The following is a 23,717-nucleotide window of genomic DNA, read 5'->3' as shown; positions in this document are numbered from 1 at the left end:
ATGCTACCTTTGGACTTTTTTCAGGTGATAGTAACACTTATTGAAAACTTCTTCTGGACCAGGCATCATACTAAGCACTCTACAGGCTTCTTCACATTTTCTTTAAAAAAAGAGAAAAAAAATTGAAGGGTGACATAAAAACAGTATAGTGCTTACAGTGCATTGTAACTGGTATGGTGAATGAATAGGACTTAAAAGAAAAAAAATTAAGTATACAGCATGGAGAGTTTTTATATATGTATACACTCATTTAACCATCATATCAATAGACAGGACACTTCCAGAATCCCAGCAGTTTCACTCATGCCCTTTCCCAGCCAGCACCCCCCAGACATGCTATTCTGAGCATCAATTCGTTGTGCCTCTTTCTGAACCTCATATACATGGAATTATACAGTATGTTCTCTTTGTTTCTGGCTTCTTTCAGTCAACATGATGTCTATGGGATTCATTCCATGTTGTGCATGTATTCTTTCTTTTGTTCATTCTTTCTTTTTTTTTAACTTTTAAAAATTATTTTTAATTTTTTACAATTTTGAAAGGTTACTTTCCATTTACAGATATTACAAAGTATTGGCTCTATTCCCTGTGTTGTACAATACATCCTTGAGCCTATCTTACACCCAATACTTTGTATTCCCTTATCTGTTGACTTGAAGGAGTTCTTAGAGTGAGCCAGACACTGTCCTAAGTGTTTTACACATATTATCTCCCTTAATTCTTCACACTACCCTGAGGAAGGGACTGTTTTCTTCCTTTCACAGATAAGGCTCAGAGAAGTCAAGGAACTTGCCTCGAGTCACAGAGCTATTACATGGTGGAGAATCAGTTCTGGTTCCAGAGCTGGAGCTCGCTAGAAAGGGCAAGAGCTTGAGCTGCTTTCAGAATTAGATTCAACCAGATTTGTTCCCGGTTTGAGGTGAAGGTCATATGATTATTTCCTGGTTATTCACAAAGGGGTCTCTATGGGAACTCACACTTCATTGGAATATCCCATCAGGATATTTTCTCCCCCCTTGCTTAATCATCCGGGCTTCTCACACTTGCGTGTGTATATTTGACTTGCTTCCCTGCCTGTGGCTGCATCCTGTCGGAAGCCAGACCCGCTTCTTCCTTGGGCCTTTGCAGGAGGCTGCTTTCTCTGACCTTGCCTGAAGGCTTAAGCTGCCTAAGGATGTCTTCCTCCTTCTTCTGGGATGTGATCTTTGATGAAAGAGTCAGGAGTCATCCTGTGTGACTGTGTGGGTACTTTTCCATTCTCAGCTGGTGGGGTTTCTAAGGAAACGCAGCTGAAGTAGATGTTTCTCTCCGCCTGATGTAGCCGAAACACCTGTCCTCCCACCCTTAAGCCTCACCTTATCCCCTGCTGATGGATAGCCCTGGTCTAGGGTGAGCTTAGCGGTAGCCTTTGGTGGAGCACAGGGGACCATCCAAGATGTGGACTGAGAGTCGTGGCTCTGGACAGCACAGGCCCGACCCCTGGACTCACAGGGGTTGCCTGTAAACTCATTAGACTTTTCTCTTTTATAAATTCATCCTCTGAATTCATATCTCCACTCTGTATAGATTTCCTTCTGAACACAGTATTCATTGCCTTTTCCCCCTGGGCTCTGAACTAATCCATTACGTTTGGCTAAGACAGAGACAGACAATAGGTAAATGGCCCCTTGCAGGCTGGAGAATTAAATAGAAAATCTGAGCTCTGTCTGGGTCTGTGGCTCAGTGCATGGGGTAATGGGTAAGAGGCTTTGGCTTTCCTTTCTCCATGCAAATGAAGAGAATAAGTAAAGGCAAAAAGAGATGGCGGTGGAACCTTTCTGAATACTAGCATTAGAGCTAGTCACTAGGGCAGGCAGAATATGGCTTTTCATTTAACCCCTTGTGGGCCGTTGCCCTTTAGGAACTTGTCTTCATCAAGAAAGCTCAGCGTTTTGCACTGATCACACAATCGATTCCTTACCCATCATACGTTCCACGCACGATAAATTGTTCCTTGTTCATCACTGAATTCCCGGTGCCCACAAGTGTTAGCTCAGAAGAGGCATTTAGTAAATATTTCTCAAATGTCTGCAGAGTTGTTAATTAGCTGTATAAAAGGTATTTGGGTGAGGAGCTGTTGTAATGCAGTAGGTAGAAAGATGATGCAAACCATTAACCCTGGTGATTTTTAAAGCCCTGCCAGATTTGGTTTTGGATTTTGGTGACTCAGAGTTCATGGGGCCCAGACAACTCAGTTCTGGGTCTGTTGCCTGCCTTCCTACCCAAGCCATTCTTTGTGCCTATGCACCCTTCAGTTGCAGCTGCCTCCTTTTTTTTTTCTTTTACAAAGCACTCAAACGAGAGGCATGATGGTACCTGCACCCATGCCTCGGGGCCAGCCACCTAAATCCAGCGGCTCGAACCCAGTAAACCCAGAAAGGAGGAAGCCACAGATATTCACAAAGAAGACCGGGCCTGCTGTCAGTTGCCATTTCCTCATGCTGGCCTCAGCATGGCCTCTGAGCGCACAATGTACACAAAATTATAATGTTATCACACAGGCTGGCGCGCACAGCGAGGACAGCCACTTAGGAAGGTACACACCAGGGGCAGGAAGGCACAAAGGCCATTCTGAGGCTAAAGTCACACGTATTTATATCTTCAGCAGAGGGGGGCTGAAATACAATTTCAATGAAGATTGCTTTATGGATTATTGCTTGAGAAAGCTTTGCCAAAGGACTAGGGAGAATATTTCGTTTCCAAAGTGGACTTTTTCCTCCACAGGGGTTGAGGGAAATGGAAGGAAAGAGAAGGCTGCTGCTTCTATTTTCTAAAACTGACTTGGGATGCTGTAGTGATAATGTATGACAGCTTCCTAAGCCAATCTCCATGTAAGTCTGTGTATGTGTCTATGTGTCTGTGTATATTTTATTTGAACAACTCAGATCTCGTTTGGTAGGCAAAGCAGATGCTGTTACTACCATTTTACACAGTGGAGACCGAAACTCAAAGACGACACATGAGGGGCTTCCCTGGTGGCGCAGTGGTTGAGAGTCCGCCTGCCGATGCAGGGGACGCGGGTTCGTGACCCAGTTTGGGAGGATCCCATATGCCGCGGAGCGGCTGGGCCCGTGAGCCATGGCCGCTGAGCTTGTGCGTCCAGAGCCTGTGCTCCGCAACGGGAGAGGCCACAACAGTGAGAGGCCCGCATACCACACACACAAAAAACAGACACATGGCTGTGCTCACAGCATTAGCTAGTACCATTATAAAGTCCCAATTTCTTCACATAGCTTACAAATCCTGTGTTGTTCTGGTTCCTACTTATTGCTTCAGTTTCCTCTTGCAACATTGTTTTGTTCTCAGTCTAAACTCCTTCCACAGTCAACTTGCAGACCCTTAATGTATCATGTTCTTTCTCTCCTCTGTACTTTGCACATGCTGTTCCTTTCCTTTCCAGCCTGCCCTCTCCATCTATCTCTTCCCTCTTCTGCAGGTCTCACCTTATACATAGGGCTTCCTTGACTTCTCAGGACTGGTTCTCTGCCCTGTCTTCATGACACCATGCTCTCTGAGCTCATCTGTTAACTTTTCTGTCTTTCTCACTAGATTATGTTTTTCTTTGGTGGAAAACTAACATCCTGAATGTTTCCATTGGTTCTGCAAGTGAGTGGGGGTAGAATGCATGGGTGAAAAAGTAAAGGGTTTAGCATACAATAAGAACCTAGCTGTACTTGAAACATGCCCAGATTGGGAAGGGGTAGGGGACACAGCAATATAACCATCTCAAAGAAACATTCAAGCCTCTTTCCTGTCACCTGTGCAGGTTCTAATTTCACTCTTCCACTGAAGGTGCTACTTCACTTTACTACATTTGAGCCTTAGTTTTCTCATCCAAAGATGGGGAAGAGGGACTTCTCTGGTGGCTCAGTGGTTAAGAATCTGCCTGCCAGTTCAGGGGACACGGGTTCAATCCCTGGTCTGGGAAGATCCCACATGCCACGGAACAACTAAGCCCATGCGCTACAACTACTGAGCCTGTGCTCTAGAGCCCGCAAGCCACAACTACTTAGCCCTCGTGCCACAACTACTGAAGCCCACATGCCTAGAGCCCATGCTCTGCAACAAGAGAAGCCACCGCAATGAGAAGCATGCGTATCGCAAGGAAGAGTTGCCCCCATTCCCCGCAACTAGAGAAAGGAAGCACACAGCAACGAAAACCCAATGCAGCCCAAAATAAATAAATTAAAAAAAAAAAAGATGGGAAAGAAGGTGCCAGATAAAGTGAGATAAGAGTGGTAAAATATATTGTAAGGGATAACTAGCACTAAGTAAATCTTTATTAATATTATGCAAAAATCTCCAAGATACTATAGATGAGTAAAAGTCACATGATCTCATTTGTATAAAAAGTAGTGATAAAACAAAAAGGATCCTAGCACTTTTGACAGATTCTGCGATCTAAATGTCAGGACGTACTCTGTGCCTCATAAGATAACAGACAGACAGAAAGCAAGATGCCAAATTCAGGGACAGAAAAATATTCACTATCATGAGACATTGGGTTCATTCTCAAGTTGAAAAATTTCGAAAAACCACCAGTATTGGTTTGGAGGAAGTACTGCTTGGGAATCTTTCATCTTGAAGTCATTCACTGAATAAATGCTTGCTGAATTCCAGTCTGAGCACCTACAATGTACTTGGCATTGCTGTAGCGCTCATGGCCGCTGACTCTAGCCCTCAAACGCCACGCCTAGATCTGCTATCATGGCTTCGCTTGTTTTGAGAACCTGGCTTGAAATGTTTGTACCTGTTATTAACTTACGGGCACTCAGCTACAAACCCAACCTTCGGTGCTCAGCTTTGTGACTCTGGGCTGGGACACATTTCTGCTTTGCCCACTGGCTCCCTTTTAGGCTCTGTCAATAGGGGATGCTAAAGGGAGACACCACAGCTGAATGGGGGGAGTTGGGATTTGCACCTTCTTGTTTGCTTCCTGTCCCTCTCAGTGTTAACCTAGAACAGGTTTCTCTGCTTTGACGCTATTGACATTTTGGACTTGGCAATTCTTTGCTGGGGAGAGGGGGCTTCTTGTGCATTGTAGGATGTTCAGCAGCATTCCTGTCCTCTACCTACTAAATTCCAATAGCAGCTCCCCAACTGTGACAATTAAGAGTGTCTTGGGCTTCCCTGGTGGCGCAGTGGTTGGGAATCTGCCTGCCAATGCAGGGGACATGGGTTCAAGCCCTGGTCTGGGAAGATCCCACATGCCGCGGAGCAACTAGGCCCATGAGCCACAACTACTGAGCCTGCGCGTCTGGAGCCTGTGCTCCGCGACGGGAGAGGCCGCGACAGTGAGAGGCCCGCGCACCGCGATGAAGAGTGGCCCCCGCTCGCCGTAGCTGGAAGCCCTCGCACAGAAACGAAGACCCAACACAGCCAAAAATAAATAAATAAATTTATTTTTTTAAAAAAAGTGTCTTTGGATATTGCCAAATGTCCCCTAGAGCACAAAATTGCCCCTGGTTTAGAACCACTGACCTAGTATCTAGATACTTCTTCACCTCTGCAGCTGCAGTTCCTTCCTGTAGCAACAGCTGAATCCAGGCTGCACTTTTCCCAACATTTGCAGACCCAGCTTTGTCATAACTCAGGAGACACTAGCACCAGCTGGTCGGTGCCAGTCCTCAGAGATCTGGGCCAGCCCATGGGTCCCCTCCTCTGAGCTCAGAGACACCAGCCCCATCTGAGTAGTGCCCTCCTTGGAGACTGAGTTTCATGCCACCATGCACCAATGGGCTTCTCCCTCTGAATTTCTAAGTTGTTTAGAACTACCTTCATGATGCCTTAGAGTTCCTGTTAATCTCTCCGTTACTTAGTTAAGAATTTTGCAACTACTTAGCACTTTTTTTTTATTACAGTCTCTGTGCTAAAGTAGTTGAGATAGTTGTTTTCTCAGACTGGACTGACTGATGCAATGTTCTTTCCCCCTCCCTTCCTTTCTTTTCTCTTCCCTTCCCTCTCCTTCCCCTCCCCCTCCCTTCATTTCCCTCCCTTCTTTCCTTCTCTCCTTGGTAAATTTCTTCTCCCTTTTAGAACTCTGACAAATATCCTCTGACAAATACCCTCTGACAAATATCACCCTTTTCTGGAGCTTTCCTGGACTCTGCTAGGCAGAGCCACTTACTCTCCTCTCGTCCCCCAGCTCTTGGTACAGTGCGTCTCACCCTATGGTAGAGCCCTGTCTATATCTCTGTCTCTCCTACTAGATTCTAAACTCCCAAGGGCAGGAAGCACATAACAGTCATTTCTTTATTCCTAGCACACATTCAGGCTTGTTAAAGGAAGGGAGGGAGGGAGGGCAGGAGGGAGGGCGGAAGGAAGGAATGGAGGGAGGGAGGGAAAAAGGAAGGAATGATAAAAGAAAGGAAAGGAGGGAAGGAGGAAAGGCCACATGACACAGGACTTTTGCCTGGTGCTGTGTCTTCCCCCCCCCCCCTCACTTTCTGCCTAGCAATCTCAGTGAGTGTCGGGATGCACTCTCCCACATCCACTCCAGTGGCTGACCCATTGCTTTGCAATGACACTGCTATAGCACCCTTATTGAGTTGGGTTTCTCTGAGCTGGGCCTGTTTTGCTCAGTAGATATCAAGCTCCTTGAGGGTAAGGTTTGTTGGGCATAAAGGAGTTTCTTCCTAAATATTGTTTGAATGAATTGCTGAAGGAAATTAGGGGAGGTTTCAAGAAAAAGCCCTTGAAGGATGGGGAGAGGTCTTAGGAGTGGAGCCTTCATCCCTGGTAGTGGCGATGGGGTGGGGATGATGTGAGGAAATGCACGGAAGTTGTTTAGGGAATCTTTGACTTTCCTAGTCTGGTAGAATGCAGAACATACGGAGAGGAAACTTGGGAGATGGGGCTGCAAAGGTAAGTAGGATATGGATTTTGGATACTGTGAGAACCAGGTTAAGCAATGTGTGCAGCATTTGTTGGGTAAGTCCAGTGGACCTGGTGTAAGGGGCTGGCATCACAAGACTCCACGCTGGGGAAGAGCTCTGAGAGGGCTAGAGGGGAAACTGAAGGTGGAGGCCATTCAGGAAAAGCTGTGTGCCATAAACCCAACAGGAAGGGTTACACAGAGAGCAAGGCTCCCGCAGTCCTGACAGTTCTATTCCTAGGAAGTGGATTCTTTTTGTGGAGGAAGACGAATACACCATGTTATAGACAATGGAGACCAAAAGGAGGTGAGAAAGGGAAAGAATAGGAATGTAACAATTATCCCAGGTTGAATGGTTCAGCTTCAACTTTTTTTTTTTTTTTTGGTCTAATTATCACAGAGATTTTCAGAATTTGATGTATTTTGTAAGATATGAGAGATAATATGAAACAGTGTCTGTCTTGGCTTTTAAGCAGACTTGTGTGGCAGGGCAACAGCCGTGTGTGGGATCCAGCTGGGTTCTGCTCCAGGAGGGGTATGAGTCCATTTGAATTCTTCGAAGAAAGAAAGCAACAGCAGCCTGGGCGTGACCTGTATATAATCTTGTGTTAAATGCAGATACTGATATCAGCTTTCCTTTATGTTTCAGAGCTTTGGGAAACATCAAATAAGATGAAGGATGTAGAAATAGTTCGTAAATCATTAACCGCCCACAAAACCCGTCCATTCATCCAGCAAACGTGTATTGAGCGTGCCCGATATGACAGGGGGTGCAGGCACAAGTAAGACCTGGTCTCTGTCCTTTGAATCTCTAGATGCACCAATGAGCTTTGGCAAAGATACTTGCCACGCCGTAGGAGAAGTTTCCATAATTCATAAGGGATTGTTACTAAGATTACACTTAGTAAGATCAGCTTTGCTGCTAATGCTGCCAAGTTAATGTTTTAGGTTTTTTCTAGAAGAGTACTCAGAGATGCAATACCACGCGGTCAAAGGAATTGGGCTTTGGAGATAAAGGATAAGCCTGTTACCCTCTGCCACGTGATAACTGTGAATTTGGGAAAGTCACTTGTTTCCTCATCTGTGTCATTGACATAACTCCTTCTGTCTAACTCGGAAGGTTACTGACATCACCAAATCAGCCGACAGATGTTAATATGCTTTTAAAACTGCAACATGCTGCACACGTGTTGCGGATCATTTGTTAAGAATAATAGGAGAGGGACTTCCCTGGTGGTCCAGTGGGTAAGACTCCACACTCCCAATGCAGGGGGCCTGGGTTCGATCCCTGGTCGGGGAACTAGATCCTGCATGCACGCTGCAACTAAGAAGTCTGCGTGCTGCAACTGAGAGTCCGCATGCCACAGCTAAGAAGTCTGCATGCTGCAACTAAAAGATCCTGCATGCCGCAACTAAGACCCGGGTGCAACCAAAATAAATAAATAAATAATAAATAAATAGATAAATATTTTAAAAAGAAGGAAAAATCTCCACACTGTTTAAAAAAAAAGAATAAGAGGAGAAATTGACAATGTCATCTTTCATGGTCATTATCATGAATGGTAGTTTAAGGAGAAGAGAATGGAAGCTAACAAGAATAACAAGGAAAAGTCAGACACTGCATAAGCATTCACATACCCCTGTTATGATAACCCTGTGCCATAAGCATCATTCTCCCCATTTTACGGATGAGGAGACTGAGAAGCAAAGATTTCCCTACATTTCCCGAGGTGTATGAGTAGTGCTTAGAAGAGCCAGGAGCTGCCAAGAGGAAGTCTCGTACCCGATGTAACAATTGACTGTATCACTGTTCAGACTCCACTTCATTTTCCCATTATGGGTGGTTTTGTTTGGGAGACAGACTCACTGTGACATTTCTCTTACCTTTCTCTCTGATGAGGCAGGGGTGGCCTGGAGCATCTCATTAGGCAAATACCTGCCCAAGAATCAGCCCCTCACGTACATGGACAGGATCCAGGGATAATGAACATCCACCTTGCAGAATGTGGGGTGTAGTTTGTTCCTCTGTGGGCTTGTGAGAATTTCCCTTCACATGCGTACCTTCTTAAGCGCATCACTGGGTGACATGGTGGACTAAGAATGCTGCCTGCCACGTCAGTAAACAAAGGAAGTTACCACCATCAGCCACTACAGCTGCCCGGACACTCAGGATGGAGCAGAACGCCCACCGTCAAGCCATCAAACACTTCAGCCACTCCACTCCCACATGGTGCACCCCGAGGAGACCCAGAATGAGAAAAATGCACTGGATACTGGCCCCAGATAGCTGAGGTGCATATCAAAGGAACGATTTCAATGAGCCCAGACGCTAGCATCTTCCCACACATAGAAAAGCGCTAAATTCCTTAACTTGAAATATCTGGTTTTCCTTCATTAAGAGTGATCTTTTGAGGTTCGGACCCCCTGGTCTTTGTTGCAAAAACTCCTACGTATCCTGGCTCCCCCCTTGCCCCCTCTCAGAGTTATCTAGATGCTGTGTCTTGGGCTAAAGTCCTCAGTTTTATCCTCCAAATAAAACATAATTCTTAGCTTTTAGGTTGTGGGGTTTTTGTGTTTTTTTTTTTCAGTTGGCAATGGAAATGGGTAGAAAAGTACTGATTTTAGCCTATGTTCGCCTGATGGATCTGACCTCCTCGCCCCTCCCCTAGCCCTTTCACACTCTGAGTCAATTTCTCACCCTGGAATCAACTCTGTTCCTGATTCCCATACCTTTGAAGACCTACTTGTTATTTAAAACCCAGCTTAAGAAGCCCTTCCCCTCACAGAGTTGGTTGTTTCCTTCTTTTTTTAACTCTTCCTCCAATATTCCTCCTTTTACTATTTATCCAGCTATATTTAACTGTATGTTTGCCAGTCTCTCTTCCTGGCTAAAGTGAACTCTCTGGGGAAGGAATTGCAGATCGTTTTCATCTTTATCCTCAGACTCTACCAGATGCTTTTGGCGTGGCAGGCATTCAGGAACCACTGGCGGAAGGATTGTACAGATGAGGGAATGAGCTCCTCTGTCTGGCCAGGGGTGGGAACCCAGGGCAGCCACTTCTCGGATGGCCTCGGAGGCAATTTCCTTTTCTTCCATACAAACTGTCAAGAGAATTGATACTTCTGGGCTGACTTAGAGAGAAATGCTTAGCCAGAACTGTGGTCTTCTTATTCAAGAGCTGGTAGTACTTACCCTAGGCCTGTTTGGTGCAGCAAAGCAGGCCTCCCATCTCTCCCTGTTCCCCCTTTTTCTTAACTTTACATATCTTTGTATTTTACCTGAAGGCAAATTCACTGCCTTGGAGTTTTGGGTCCAGGAGGAAACCCCTTTGGGCAACTTGCCACATTTTTTCTGTGCTCCTTCTTCTATTTTAGCCTGTCATGGAGTTATTTTTGGTCAAGTACTACTCTGGAGGGAGAAGCTTAGCTGTGAATAGAGGATGGAAAAACGCTCTAAAGGTGCTTTGCTCAGACAAAGGAAACACTTCCTCAATTGCTGCATTCTTTACCTTCACCATGGCTTTTGGGTTTTGTAGGACCACAGAGGCTCTGCATGTAAGATCTGGGCCCTTAGCAGTTTTGGGGGGTGCTATGGTCTGAATTTTTGTGTGCCCCCCAGGTTCATATGTTGAAATCCTAACTCCCTAAAAGTGGTGATATTAGTAGGTGGGGTTTTGGGAAGTTGCTCAAGCCTAGATGGTTCCACCCTCATGAATAGGATAAGTGCCCTTATAAGAGAGGCTCTGGAGAGCTCCCTAGCCCCTTCCACCATGTAAGGACACCCTCAGGTAAAGGGTCTGAGGCCCTGCGTCACCCAACCATAACTGCCCCCTGATCGTGGACATCCAGCCTCCGGTACTGTGAGAAATAAATTTGTGGTTTATAAGCTACTCTGTGATATTGTCATAGTAGCCCCAAAAGGGCTAAGACAGGGATCGTAGTAGAAAACCCACAGGCCTTGGAGCCAGGCTTAGCTGGGTTGAAATCTTGGCTCTGTAACTTCCCAGCTATTAAGTGTGGGGAAATGTATTAGCCTCTCTGAAGTTGTCTTCCTTTATCTGTAAAATAGGGATACCACCACTTATTTTGCAGAGACACATAAGACTTAGAGATGATGCATTTAAACATGCCTGGTCCATAGAAAGCCTTCAGTGAATGGAAGGTACTTAGTCATGGGCTCGCTCCCCTTATTTTTGAGTAATCATAAAAATTTGCCCTGAAGCGTATTTAACCTTTCTTTGTGGCTGAAAGCATCACCAGTGAGCAGTTGTCTTAGAACCACTATAAGAGGAGTTGTTCCTGTTTCTATTACCCTTTACATTAGCTACTTTACTTTCAAAATTGCAGTGTGGCATTTTAAGAGTAAACCCATATTTATCAGTAAAAGCCTGCAAAAATAACAGTGTGGGTGAGGTGGGGCGGGGAGCAGAGAAGCAGGCTTTGTGAAAACTCTTTGGTACAAATCCTGTAGCAAGGTGTGCATGCAGACACGTAGCTGTTGGTTTCAACACTCTGTTGTCAACTTAAGGTTCCACAAGCGCTGTTTGCCCTGGGAAACTGCTTGAGCTGTGTAAGGTCGATGGTTCAGGGCCCGAGAATGACTCTTGTCAAATGTGGGATCCGAAGCCCTGTGTGAACCCAGTTTAGTATTCAGGAAGTGTGTCCATAGCAGCTGCTGTCAGGGTAACTGTCGCCAAGGGTAGACGGTTGATGGCTTCCTTCCTGCTATGCGCTCTCCCAAACAGTCTTCAAATTAGCACTCGCCCCCCATCGCCACCCATTTGCAAGATGGGGAGGGAAGAAAGTCGGTCTTCTCTCCGTACGCAGCAGTCCTCAGGTCCCCTCACCATAATTATGTGATGGTAATCAAGACCTATGTTCTTCCTCCTCCTTGGAGGCAACCCCTGTTAGAATCTCTTGTTTATGTCCGTTTATTCATAAAACTTGTAACGCTGGGTGCTTGCTATCTGCTGACCAGAGACAGAGACAGACAGACAAGATAGTTTTAGTTAATGAGAAGTACCATGAAGAAAATAAAAGCGGTGATGTAATGGAGAGAGCCGGCGAGGGGCTGCTACTCTTAAAGGATGGTCAGGGAAGAACTGTTTCCTGTGAAGGGACATTTGAGGCGAGACCTAAATGACAAGAAGTAGCTGAGTGACGAAGTGTGGGGAGGGGCGTTCCTGACACCCCGAGACAGGAGAGCATGTGGTCCGTTTGAAGGTCTGAAGGGAGGTTGAGGTCTATGTGTCAAGTGCAAGGGAGAAGGAGGTAGCAGATGAAGGCAGAGAGGCGGGTAGAGGCCAAATCATGTAGGACCTTGAAGGCCATGACAACGAGTTCAGAATTGATTCTAAGAGAGCGGGAAGCCCTTGGCAGGGTTATGCAGGGAAATAGTATCGTCTGATGTATGTTTTGAAATGATCACTCTGGCTGCCATGTAGAGAATAGAGTCATTCCTTGGTATCCTCAGGGAATTGGCTCAAGGACCCCTGCAGATACCAAAATCTGTGGATGCTCAAATCACTTATATAAAATGGCACAGTACTTGCATCTAACCTACGCACAGCCTTTCATATACTTTAAATCATCTCTAGGTTACTTATAATACCTAACACAATGCAAATGCTATGTAAATAATTGTAAATACAATGTAAATGCTATGTAAATAGTTGCCAGCATGCAGCAAATTCAAGTTTTGCTTTTTGGAACTTTCTGGAATTTTTCTGAATATTTTTGATCCGTGGTTGGTTGAATCTGCAGATGTGGAACCTGCAGGTATGGAGGGCTGACTGTACGCTTCAGGGGTAAGAGAATGGGAAAAGGAGACCAGTGAGGAGATGGGCAGTAGTCCTGGTGATAGGCAGTTGCCAACTGGACTGAGGTGTGTGTGACTAGTGATGGTGGTAGGGGGGTTGCAGATGGTAGGTCAGACTGCAGACAAGCTTAGCAAGGCCATTTTGTTGAGGGGATGACTCCATGCTACCTTCCCTGGCTTCCTAAACGTTGAGCGCTGCTTGTCATTTGGAGCAAAAGTCATAGTGGTTTTCTTCAGCACTTTAGACTTTGCTTTTCTGTCTCCAGGTTATAGTGGTTCTTAGTGAAAGATCAATGGGCTTCAGAGTGCGATAGATCTAGATTGGAATCCTTTGCTCCAACACTTACTTATGGTTGACTAGGTAGCTTTTAAATTAGTATCTCCAATCCTTAGACTTAATAACAATGCCTGCTTCTTGCAGGCTTATGCTGAAGCATTAAATGAGATATATTTAATGAAAATAGGTGTGAAAATATCTAGCACATAGTAGGTTTCCAGTGAAAGTTATTTGGCTTTTACTCTGAACTCCACTCCTCATGTCGGTGAAGCACATGTCGTCAGAAACAAACATTGCACCGAAAGGTAGTAGGTAGCCTTGGTTTTCTATTTCCTCTCCTTGTTAAATACTGAGTGACTTTGGATAAGCCCTTCTCCCTCTCTGGAGCTCAGTCCCTCATCTGTAAAATGAGGAAACTGGTCTAGATAGTCCAAGTAATTTTAGTGGATAGTGACTTGATTTCATTTGATGCCAATATTAACTTTAACAGCAATGACTATCAGTTATGGAACACCCAGTGGGGCCAGACGATGTGCTGTATGCCTTATATACATGTCATATATAATCTACAGGACAGTCCTGTGAAGGAGGTACTATGATTGTCCCCATTTTACAGGTGGCTAACTGAGGCAGAGAAGTGGAAGCATCCTGTCTCTCTGTTAATAGTAGCCAGATTCTCTGCAGTTCCAATCAACAAAACCCTTTGGGAGTTTCAAGGGTGCTAGGCGTTATGCAAGGCGCTGCAGCTTCAGGCCAGGACCTTGCTCTCCAGAAGCCCACAGTCTGGAAGTCAGGGGAGCCATGCAAAAGACTGGTCGTTCTTGCATCCTCCTGCAGGAGGAGAAGTCACTGTGAAGGGAATGTTCGCAATGGCATTCCTTGGCACGTGAAACTAGTTTGGGCTGGTTCTGTCCTGCAGTACAATGTGGCCTTTCTGAACTGAGCAAGTACAAAAGGTCTCCGTCTCCCGTCTGCATTCTCATGCTCGACTCCTAGCCCCCTTCCCCTCACTGACGATTACTTTGCTTCTGTTTATGTTCTTTTTCAGTAGCTCTTATTTCTCATTCTTCACAATTTTTCCTCATTTTTTTTTCTGCGTTAATTATAGAAGGAAAGTTCAGCTAGACACAAGGAGCGCTGCCTGCGGAGGAGGAAGGCTGGAATGGCAACAAGGGCCTTTGTCTGGCTTGGTCCTCTTTGCGTACACTTCATGAAGAGGTCACAGGGGCTGTCTCGGAACCGCGAGCGGGGACACTTGGGTCCTCATTCAGGCTCTGCTACTTACTGCTGCGTGACCCTAGGCATATCACCTCACCTAGCTGAGCTGGAATTTCTTTCCTCTAATATGCTGCTAGATAGATACTAGATACTAGTGGAGAGTATCTAGATACTAGAAGAATACTAGTATAAAATACTAGTAGGTACTAGCAGATGCTTGTAGAATCAGAGGGCTTGGGTTATATCTTAGATTTACCACTTACTAGCTGTGTGACCTAAGTCACTTAACCTCAGTTTCTGTTTGTGTAAAATGAGGACACACATGAAGATTGTTGTGAAGATGAAGTTACATGATCCCTGTGAGGTGCTTGGCACAATGCCTGGTATGTCATAAGCTCTATATAAATCTTACCTATTACTAATGACCACGATGGTTAATTGACTTAATGGATATAAGAGCGTTTTGTAAACTGCAAAGCACTGTACAGGTGTTATTATTTTGGCATTGATTGTTATTTTGAAATAAGAGAGAAAGGACTTTTGATAATCTTTACTTGCCAAGTCAGTTTTTTTTTAAATTGGGTTTTATATTTATCTCTTTCAATAACATGCTATTAATATAATATGAACTCTTTCTAGGGCCTTATTGTTCCAGAATCAGGGACATCAAAGGCCATCCCATGCCTTTATACACACAGAAATAGGAAATCAGCCAAAAGGCTGTGTAATTTCATTTTACCCTTTGCTTCTCTCGCTGGACTTGGTAGTTCACATCTAAATGAACTGAGCTTTGAATTTTTGCATCAGTAGCTCTAGCAAGCCAGTGTACATTGTGATTAAAATGCACTGACCCTCCTTAAAGAAATAAAATGCAACTAAATGGAAGGAAGGAATTACATGGAAGAAAACTCAGTAAAAAATGCTTTGGCAAGATGTCATTCTATTTGTGTCACTAAAATCTGGTTGTGTGAAAAAAAATACATTTATAGGTATATGGTACTGTTGGGGGTAAGAAAACCCTATGGTAGAAAGGCTCTGGGTCTTGGGACTGTTATCTTTTGTTTCGTTGCTGAGAGTCTTTCTTGAGAAAGGTAAGTAAAGTGAAATCCTTTACAGTGAAGATACTGGAGGCAAATAATATCTTATAGGACAGCTGTGTTATTTCAGGCTCTTATTCTAGGTAGTTTTTGTGTTCCAGGGAACAGGATTTTGACCTGCTCTATATTGAATCCATACAATAATAAGCACCGTTATTGCCTCCCTCCTCTGCCAGGGCTCCCAAATGCTGTAGGCACCATCCTCTAAGACTGTGAGACAGCTTCAGTGCAAACAGAGGTTTCAGAACTCTCCAACAAAATACCATCCTTAATAATGAAGAATTCCTGGCAATAAACATTCCAGGGATGTCTCAGACACAAAGCAGTGATCAACTGATTTGGAATGAACACCCACTGATATCTGAAATGATCTTGTGAAACATGTTATGTTGGTCTAAGACGCACTAGTGGGGTGGAGAGCTGGCCAGTTGCACGTATGTAGCTCATCCCTGTTCTTGAGTGAATCCTTCACGTGTCTTCTTTTCCATTATAGATTATAATCAGCAGCATGTTAGAGGCTGTATCATTAAACAGTTCCATTCCACAAAACATTTACTGAGAGCCTACTGTGTGTGCGGACGGGGTGGGTATTCTACCTGGTGCCACCCTTAAAGCAGTGGTCCTCAAACTTTAGCACGCTTTAGAATCTCCTGGGAGCTTTGTTAAAGCTCAGATTGCTGGGCTCACCCCGGAGTTTCTGACTCCGTAGGTCTGGCTGGGGTTTATTGGAGAAGGGAGAATGGCAACAATTTTCATTTGCCACAGGTTCTAGGTGATGCTGATGCTACAGCTCCAGGGACCACTTTGAGAACCACTGTCTTAAAGAACTCACGGCACTTTCTGGTGAGAAGTACAGACGATGGATTAGTATAACATCAGACCGTGAGAGTTGTTAAGATGGAGGCGTAAAGAGAAGGCAGCGAGAAGGGAGCAATTTCTGTGCAGTGGGGCAATCAGGGACGGTGGTGAGAGGGGGGAGTCTGAGAAGGAATTAGGCAGGTGAGAAAAGGTGCAAAAGGAAGTTTCTCTGAAATATAGCAGGTTAGGGGTCCAGCAAAGATGCTGTAAGATTACCTGCTCTTCTTTTCCTTCCCTGACCCAGGGGAATAAAAGGTACAAAGGGTTAGATCCAAAGAACGCTCTCCCTTTGTATTTAGAAGCTCCAATTTCTGCCCGCACGAGGGCCGGGAATGAGACTGCAGTTTTAATGGCGGTACCCATCTCCCCTAGAACAAGGATGAAGAAACTCCATTTCCTGCAGAAACAAAAACACCATCACTCCGTCCCCCAGGGAACCTCAAAGGAATTAAAAATGGAATTAACAGTTGGTCTGGAAACCCTCCTTTTAAAAATCATGCTTAGCTCGCTGTTCCATGAAAACTGTTTCTGAAACGCCAGCTTAATGTTCCTGGCATCGTATTCCTGTTTCATCCCTGTCTGACTGAGGGACAGAGGGCAGCCAAGTGGCAGGGGGATAAATGAGGTGTGGCGGGAGCTGGTAGAGAAGATGAAGAAGGTGAGAGCATGACCCTTGCCCTGCTATGGACCAGCTGACTGTGCGAAGGGAGTGTCCATGGCCACCTCGACCAGAAATGGAGCTGACAGAGGAGGCCATGGTATTGGCTTGGGCAGTTGGTTAAGATCTAGACAGAGGGAAGAGCATGAACAAAGAGAAGCAGTTTCTCTTGGTCCCTGGGACCTTCCTCTTTCCATACTTTTAAGGATTTTCCCCATCCTTTTCACTACTGTGACATTGTTCAAGATGATGGAGGGAGACAAATGCGGCAAATACCAGTCCTTTGCTAACACACAGATACCTGATCACAGCACTGCCTCTTGCAGGCTCTGCTGAATATGACACTTCCCTTTGATGTCAGTGCTAAAGATATAGTTGTGACACTTGATGGCATTGCAGAAGGCTTGGGAAAGCTAGAGAGTGTAATTCTCCTATCAAGCCTCATGTGGTATCTGAACCAAACAATGAGAATTTGCCTCAATAGAGAAAGAACTGGAAAGAGGGATGGAGCCACCCAGTGTTAAATGATGAAAAAAGGATATTAACTTTGTGGATTTATGATAAAGAGTGATGGTGGTGGTATGAGACGGCCTAATCTTCCAGATGCAAAAAACATGCCACTGCAGATGGAGTCTCTGTTTAAGGGAACCTGGACACCCAATGATGCTTGAGAAAACAGGAAGGTGCTAAAAAGAGCTCCATTATAGGGATTAGAAGATCTTATTTAAAGATATAGTTTCCATTTATTGAGCATCTACTGTGCACTGGCCACTTTATGTATAAGTTCATTTAATTCCCATAACACCCCTATAAATTGGTGTTATGACCATTTTATAGGTATGTTTGAATACAATTAAGTCACTTGTCCCAGGTCACACATCTAAGAAGTGGTCTGGTCAGGATCAAATCAAATTAAGCCTGATAGCAAAGCTTAGGCTTTTCACAGACTTTATATCATAACACTTAGTACAGTGTTTAGTACATGTCATGAATTACAGAACAAATCACATATTTTTTAATCCCATTGACAATGGCAGGGGAGACATGACAAAATCACGGTTTGGTAGAAGAGTCTCAAGATGATGTGCAGAGTGGATGAGAGGAGAGGTTTCCATGTTGTGGCCTTTCTACCCAGAAGATAGAAAGAAGTGGAGGCTGCCAGGTCTATAATTACGGTTGTTACTGAGGTCTCACTAGGGGAAAAGCCCAAAATTACATACACTGTTGGTGAAGCTCAAAGGAAGGGAGATAGATTCCTATAGAGAAATTCTAACACGAGCACAAGTAACCACCCCTTTATCTACCCATCCGTCCATCCACCCAACCACTCATCCATCCATCCATCCATCCAGCCAGCCAGCCAGCCATTCATCCACTCACCCAACCATTTGTTCAACCACTTTAGCATCTTTACATTCTTCTCTTCCTTTCTCTTTCTTGCCATTGCCATCCTAGTTACATTTTCATGTAACTACATTTTTCCCTCTTTTCTAGAGGAGTCTCTTAAACATTGTCCTCTTAGAGGATCTTCTTCCTTCAAGCTTTCATACTTTTCACCACTAGATTGAGTATCTTGAAAGCGTGGATTTTATTGTATCACCTTCCTGCTCAGATACCTTCATTGGCTCCTCATTATTCATAGGGTGAAGATCACGTACAACATGACCCCGCCTACTTCCTCCCAGCTCATGGCTCTATCACCACCTAGTGTTTCCTTAACCCAGCCCATGCTTCTTGTTTCTGTGCCTTTGCTCAAGCTGTTTCTCTTCCTGGGGATGCCCTTTTGGGCCCTCTCCAGAACCCCGCCTCTTTTCTGGTTGGAATTCTATTCTGTGAGCCTTTCTCTGAACCCTATAACAAGGAGTTATTCCTTCTTTTTTTGAGCACAAACTGTTTTGGGAGACAGCTTAGTTTAGTATGAGCTTTGAAGTCCAAGAATCCTGGCTTAAAATCTTGGCTCTTCTATTTACTATCTTTGTGATTATGGGAAGGGTACATACCTCTCTGAGCTCAGCTTCTGCATCCATAAAGTGAAGGGGGAGGAGACCTTAGTATCTACCTTATAAACATACTGTGAGTGTTAACTGAAAAACATGAAATGCATCATTGGTTCTCAGCAAATACTGGTGAATGGCTAATCAGGCAAAAATTTTGCCAATATTCATTATTTTTTAATGAAATTATAATATTGTTTTTATGAGGAAATTTTTTTCAGGCCAGCTCTAGGCTAGAGCTACAGGTCTTGACCAACTCCCAAATGTCAGACCATCGCCTTCCCACAATCCCTGGCTCAGATACATATATGTGCCATCCATTCAAGCACCAGAATGCCTATGGAGGCATTTAGGCTGAAAAATGATAGCAAGTTCAGGCCCTGGAGAACCTTCCTCTCTCACCTGGTATGTTCTTTATTTGTGACACCTGGATATATAGCCTGCTACCGTGGAATAGAACTTTGGTCCAGATTCACTCTTACAGTAAAAACATGCTACTGGAACAGGCAGGAAGCTTGGAGTTCTTTGAGATCTGATATGGGACCTGGCTTAGAGTAAGTGCTTGACTAGAGTTGTCTAGAAGGAAGGATGACTTGATGCGTAGATGGATGGGAGATAGATGGATGTAGGGTGGATAGATAGAGGGTAGGTGGATGGGTATGTGGAAGGATGGGTGGTTGGATGGATAGATGCTGGATGGAGGGTAGATGGATGGAGGTTGTATAGATGGATGGGTGGATAGAGTATGGATGGCTGGATGGACAGTGGATGGATGAATGGACTTCGATGGATAAATGTGAATGAGACACTCACTCTCTTGGGCTCAGTTAAAAGCTGAGAAGCAGTGTAATGGGGTGTGCAGTAGACTAAGAAGCAGGAACACAGGTTCCAGGCCAACTTTTGTGGTTTCCTTACTATATGACCCTAGACAAGTTATTTAAGGTGTCTTATCTCTGAAACAATGGACTTAGATAAGATGATCTATATGGCCTCTTGTAAAATCATATTCTGAAATTCTGTGACTCTGTGAAGTAGAACATAGGTCAATCTTTGTACTTTTTAACTGGTTTTAAAAAACAGATATAGGTGTATAAGCATGTAGTTTTATTTGTTTCTCAGAGATCAAAGCAGACAAACACACAGAGTTCCCGATTCTCAGTTCTGTGTACCTCCCACCGTTCTGCCCTCTCTGTCCTGTGTTATCTCTCCAAACCCTCATCACCTCCTGAGGGTCACAATTCCTTATTCCATCCATAACTGGTGAGGCAGCTTGGTTCTAGTGGAAATAGCTCAGACTTTAGAATTAGACAGATATTAGAATCAAATTCTGGATTCCCTATTTATTTGTGATATTTGGCAAGTTACTTACTTCTTGGGCCCCTTTACCTGTCAGATGGTGTCACCAAATGCCTCACAGTGAGGACTAAAGAGAATAGCTATGTCAGGAAGGTAATAGATCTTGATAACTCTGATAAATGGAAGTCCCCTCCTTACCCTCTGCTCTGCACAAAGAAGCTACCAGTTGCCTAGAAGATGTTCAGAAAGCACTTGTTGAATCAAATGGATTTGAATTCCTTCCAGCCTCTGGGTTTTACTTGCTTTGCAGCTAATGCTTTCACTCTATCACCAGTTGAGCAGGAAATGCAAATGAGAAACTTTGCAGATGCCTTCCACATGTCATAAATCTGGTATTTTGAGAGCATGGCTGTGAATATTGAGGTCAGCTTTTTTGCCACGGGTCCAAGATTAATGCAGCTCTAAGTGTTAGGGGGCCATGAGACACTGACCTCTCCAGTGTCTGATAGGCTGTGGACATTTAGGTGGTGGGTGTGGTGTGTGGAGGACCTATGAAAATACTGAGGTAATACGGGAAGAGACCCCAGCCCCAGGGTAAGTGGTGTCTAAGTCACTCTTGAAGTGTTAGGAGGGAAGATGGGCAGCTAGTGGTGAGGGCATCTCCCCATCAGAGTCTTCTCGAATAGGCTGCTCATATGCTAACCTCAGTTTCTACCATCTAGGGCCTTGTTACCAGGGAACCTTGAATTCCAGATGACCTGCTCCTGAACCGATTATCTGAGAGCTGAGTGCTGCTGTGTTTTCCTATGACAACAAATATGTTCTTCCTCTTCTTTCCCCTCAGCAGGTACGTTGTGGCAGTGATCCGGGCATCTCTGACTGGTCTCTGGTGGTCCTGATGCTCCCACCATCCGGCCCTACATTTTACACATGAGCAAACTGAGCCTCAGAGAATGGCCCAGGGTCACACAGGGAGTTAGTGGTAGAGCTAGGGTTGCAACCCAGGGGTCCTGACTCCAAGTTATAATCCCAACCCCCCGCCCCCCAGCATTCCACAGCTTATGATTTATGACTGCCGCAGCTTATTTCCCACGGGGTTTGGAAATAAAACATGCAGAAAGCACCTCTTACCTGCCCAGGATATCTCCCCTAAATCCCTTAACAGCGTCCAAGATTCCTACAGCACGTTATTCCTTTAGGGCAGCATTTCACAAAATATGCTCCTGTGAGGCTCTATCAAGCAGCAGAGGTCCATGGCCAGAAGGGATTGAGAAATGTTGCAAAAATATGTTCCCCTTTTAGACTCACAGTGCATGGTAGCTAGTCAAGGCAGGGCCCTCCTCAGTAAAGAACCCTCATTTAACTTTGTCATCCCATTTTTCCTTATATTGATTTGACCACAGAACCTCACTTTTCCTACCCCTTCACCCTTTAACTCCTGTAAATACTTCACAGAACCAGGTTCATGAAATGCACTTTGGGAAACGGTGATTTAAGTCATGGAACACCCCCATTGATATGTATGGTTTGTTTTAGAGGAACTGTAATGATTGTAGAACTTCACAGTTGCCAGAGATCTTTCATACCCATTAACCCTTTTGATTTACAACAGTCCTATCAGAGAGGTAATGTCTTTTCCTCACCAAAAAAAAAAAAAAAAACCAGAGCCTTGGATGATTGACAGAACTGAAGATGGGAAGTGAGATTGGAGTACAGGTTGCCGACAGCACAGCCCATGGCTCCAGAGTCTCCACTCTACATTAAGCCAGTTTCTACCAGGCACTGTCTGTCTCCTGGGCTTCGATTCAATGGTAGACTGTCATTTTCCCTCTTACCTTATTTGACAAAGAAGACAAATGATGCACAGAGAGAGGAAGTGATGTGCCCAAGGTCACACAGCCAATTAGTCATAGAGGTGGAAGCAGACCCCCAAACTTCTGAGAAGCCAGCTGAGGACGAGGACCCTATGTGCATTGGGAATCAGGAAGTGAGCCTGGAAAGAAATGCAGAGCTTGAAGAAGGGGGGAATTGAAAGGCCCTAAAGATGAAATTGGCAATGGTGCTTATTACCAGCCCTGTGAAGAATAATTACATTGACAGAAAACACCAGGCTGGCTGTTCTGCAGTACCTGGCTGCCAATTATAGATGGATCAAAGGAGAACACTTGGAAACTTGACAAAGTGACCTCCACTTACTTGGAGATTCCTCATTTGTCCAGCAACTTTATCTAGTCAAAAAACACTTGAGAGCCTTGAATGAGGATAAAAGGTCTCTGAGCAACTAAAAGAGATCAATCAACTAATTGCTCAATTACTAAGTAAATGAAACAACAAAAGAAAAAAATGTATGAAACACCTACTATACACAAGCCCTGGAAATCTGCTGGAGGCAGAAGTAAGACCGGGTCCCATCCTCCAGGAGCTTAGAGACAAGGATGGGAGACAGTCATGTAGACAAATAGGATAAGACCCCATGACAGGTTATGAAGGAAATGCAGAGTGCATCCAAATCAGACGGGTCAGACTAGGCATTGGGACGGGAGTCTATGAGCCTGCAATTCTTTTCTTATTGAAGTATAGTTGATGTACAATATTATGTTAGTTTCAGGTGTACAAATAGTTATTCAACATTTACTTTATGAAATGATCACCATGATAAGTCTAGCAACCATCTGTTCCCATACAAAGTTATTACAGTATTATTGACTATATTCCTTATGCTGTATATTACATCCCCATGAGTTATTTAGTTTATTACTGGGAGGTTGTACCTCTTAATCTCCTTCACCAATTTTGCCCAACCCCCCACTTCTCTCCCCTCTGGCAACCAACAGTTTGTTCTCTGTATCTATGAGTCTATTTCTGTTTTATTTGTTTGTTTGTTTTGTTTTACAGATTCCACATATAAGTGGAATCATATGTTATTTGTCTTTCTCTGTCTGCCTTATTTCAGTTAGCATAATGCCCTCTAGGTCCATCTATGTTGTCATAAATGATAAGGTTTTATTCTTTTTTTAATGGCTGAATAATATTCTATTGTTTATGTATACCACATCTTCTTTATCCATTCATCTACTGATGGACGCTTAGGCTGATTCCATATCTTGGTTATTGTAAGTAAAACTGTAGTGAGTGCATATATCTTTTCAAATTCATGTTTTTATTTTCTTCATGTAAATGCCCAGAAGTGAAATTGCTGTATTGTATGGTGGCTCTATTTTTAAATTTTTTGACAAACCTCCTTATTGTTTTCCATAGTGGCTGCACCAATTTGTATAGCTACCAACAGTGCACAAGGGTTTCCTTTTTCTCCATCTCCTCGCCAACAGTTTTTATTTGTTGTCTTTTTGATAACAGCCATTCTGACAGGTGTGAGGTGGTGTCTTGTAATGGTTTTAATTTGCATTTCCCTGATGATTAGTGATGTTGAGCATCTTTTCATGTGTCTGTTGACCATCTTATATCTTCTTTGGAAAAATGACTATTAAGATTTTCTGTTGACTTTTTAATTGGATTGTTTGTTTTTGATATTGTGTCCTATGAGTTCTTTATATATTTTGAATATCAACCCCTTATCAGATATATCCT

Source organism: Stenella coeruleoalba (assembly GCF_951394435.1).
Source record: "Stenella coeruleoalba genome assembly, chromosome: 1".
In the NCBI taxonomy this organism is placed as follows: Eukaryota; Metazoa; Chordata; class Mammalia; order Artiodactyla; family Delphinidae; genus Stenella; species Stenella coeruleoalba.
Note: the sequence above shows the minus strand (reverse complement) of the source record.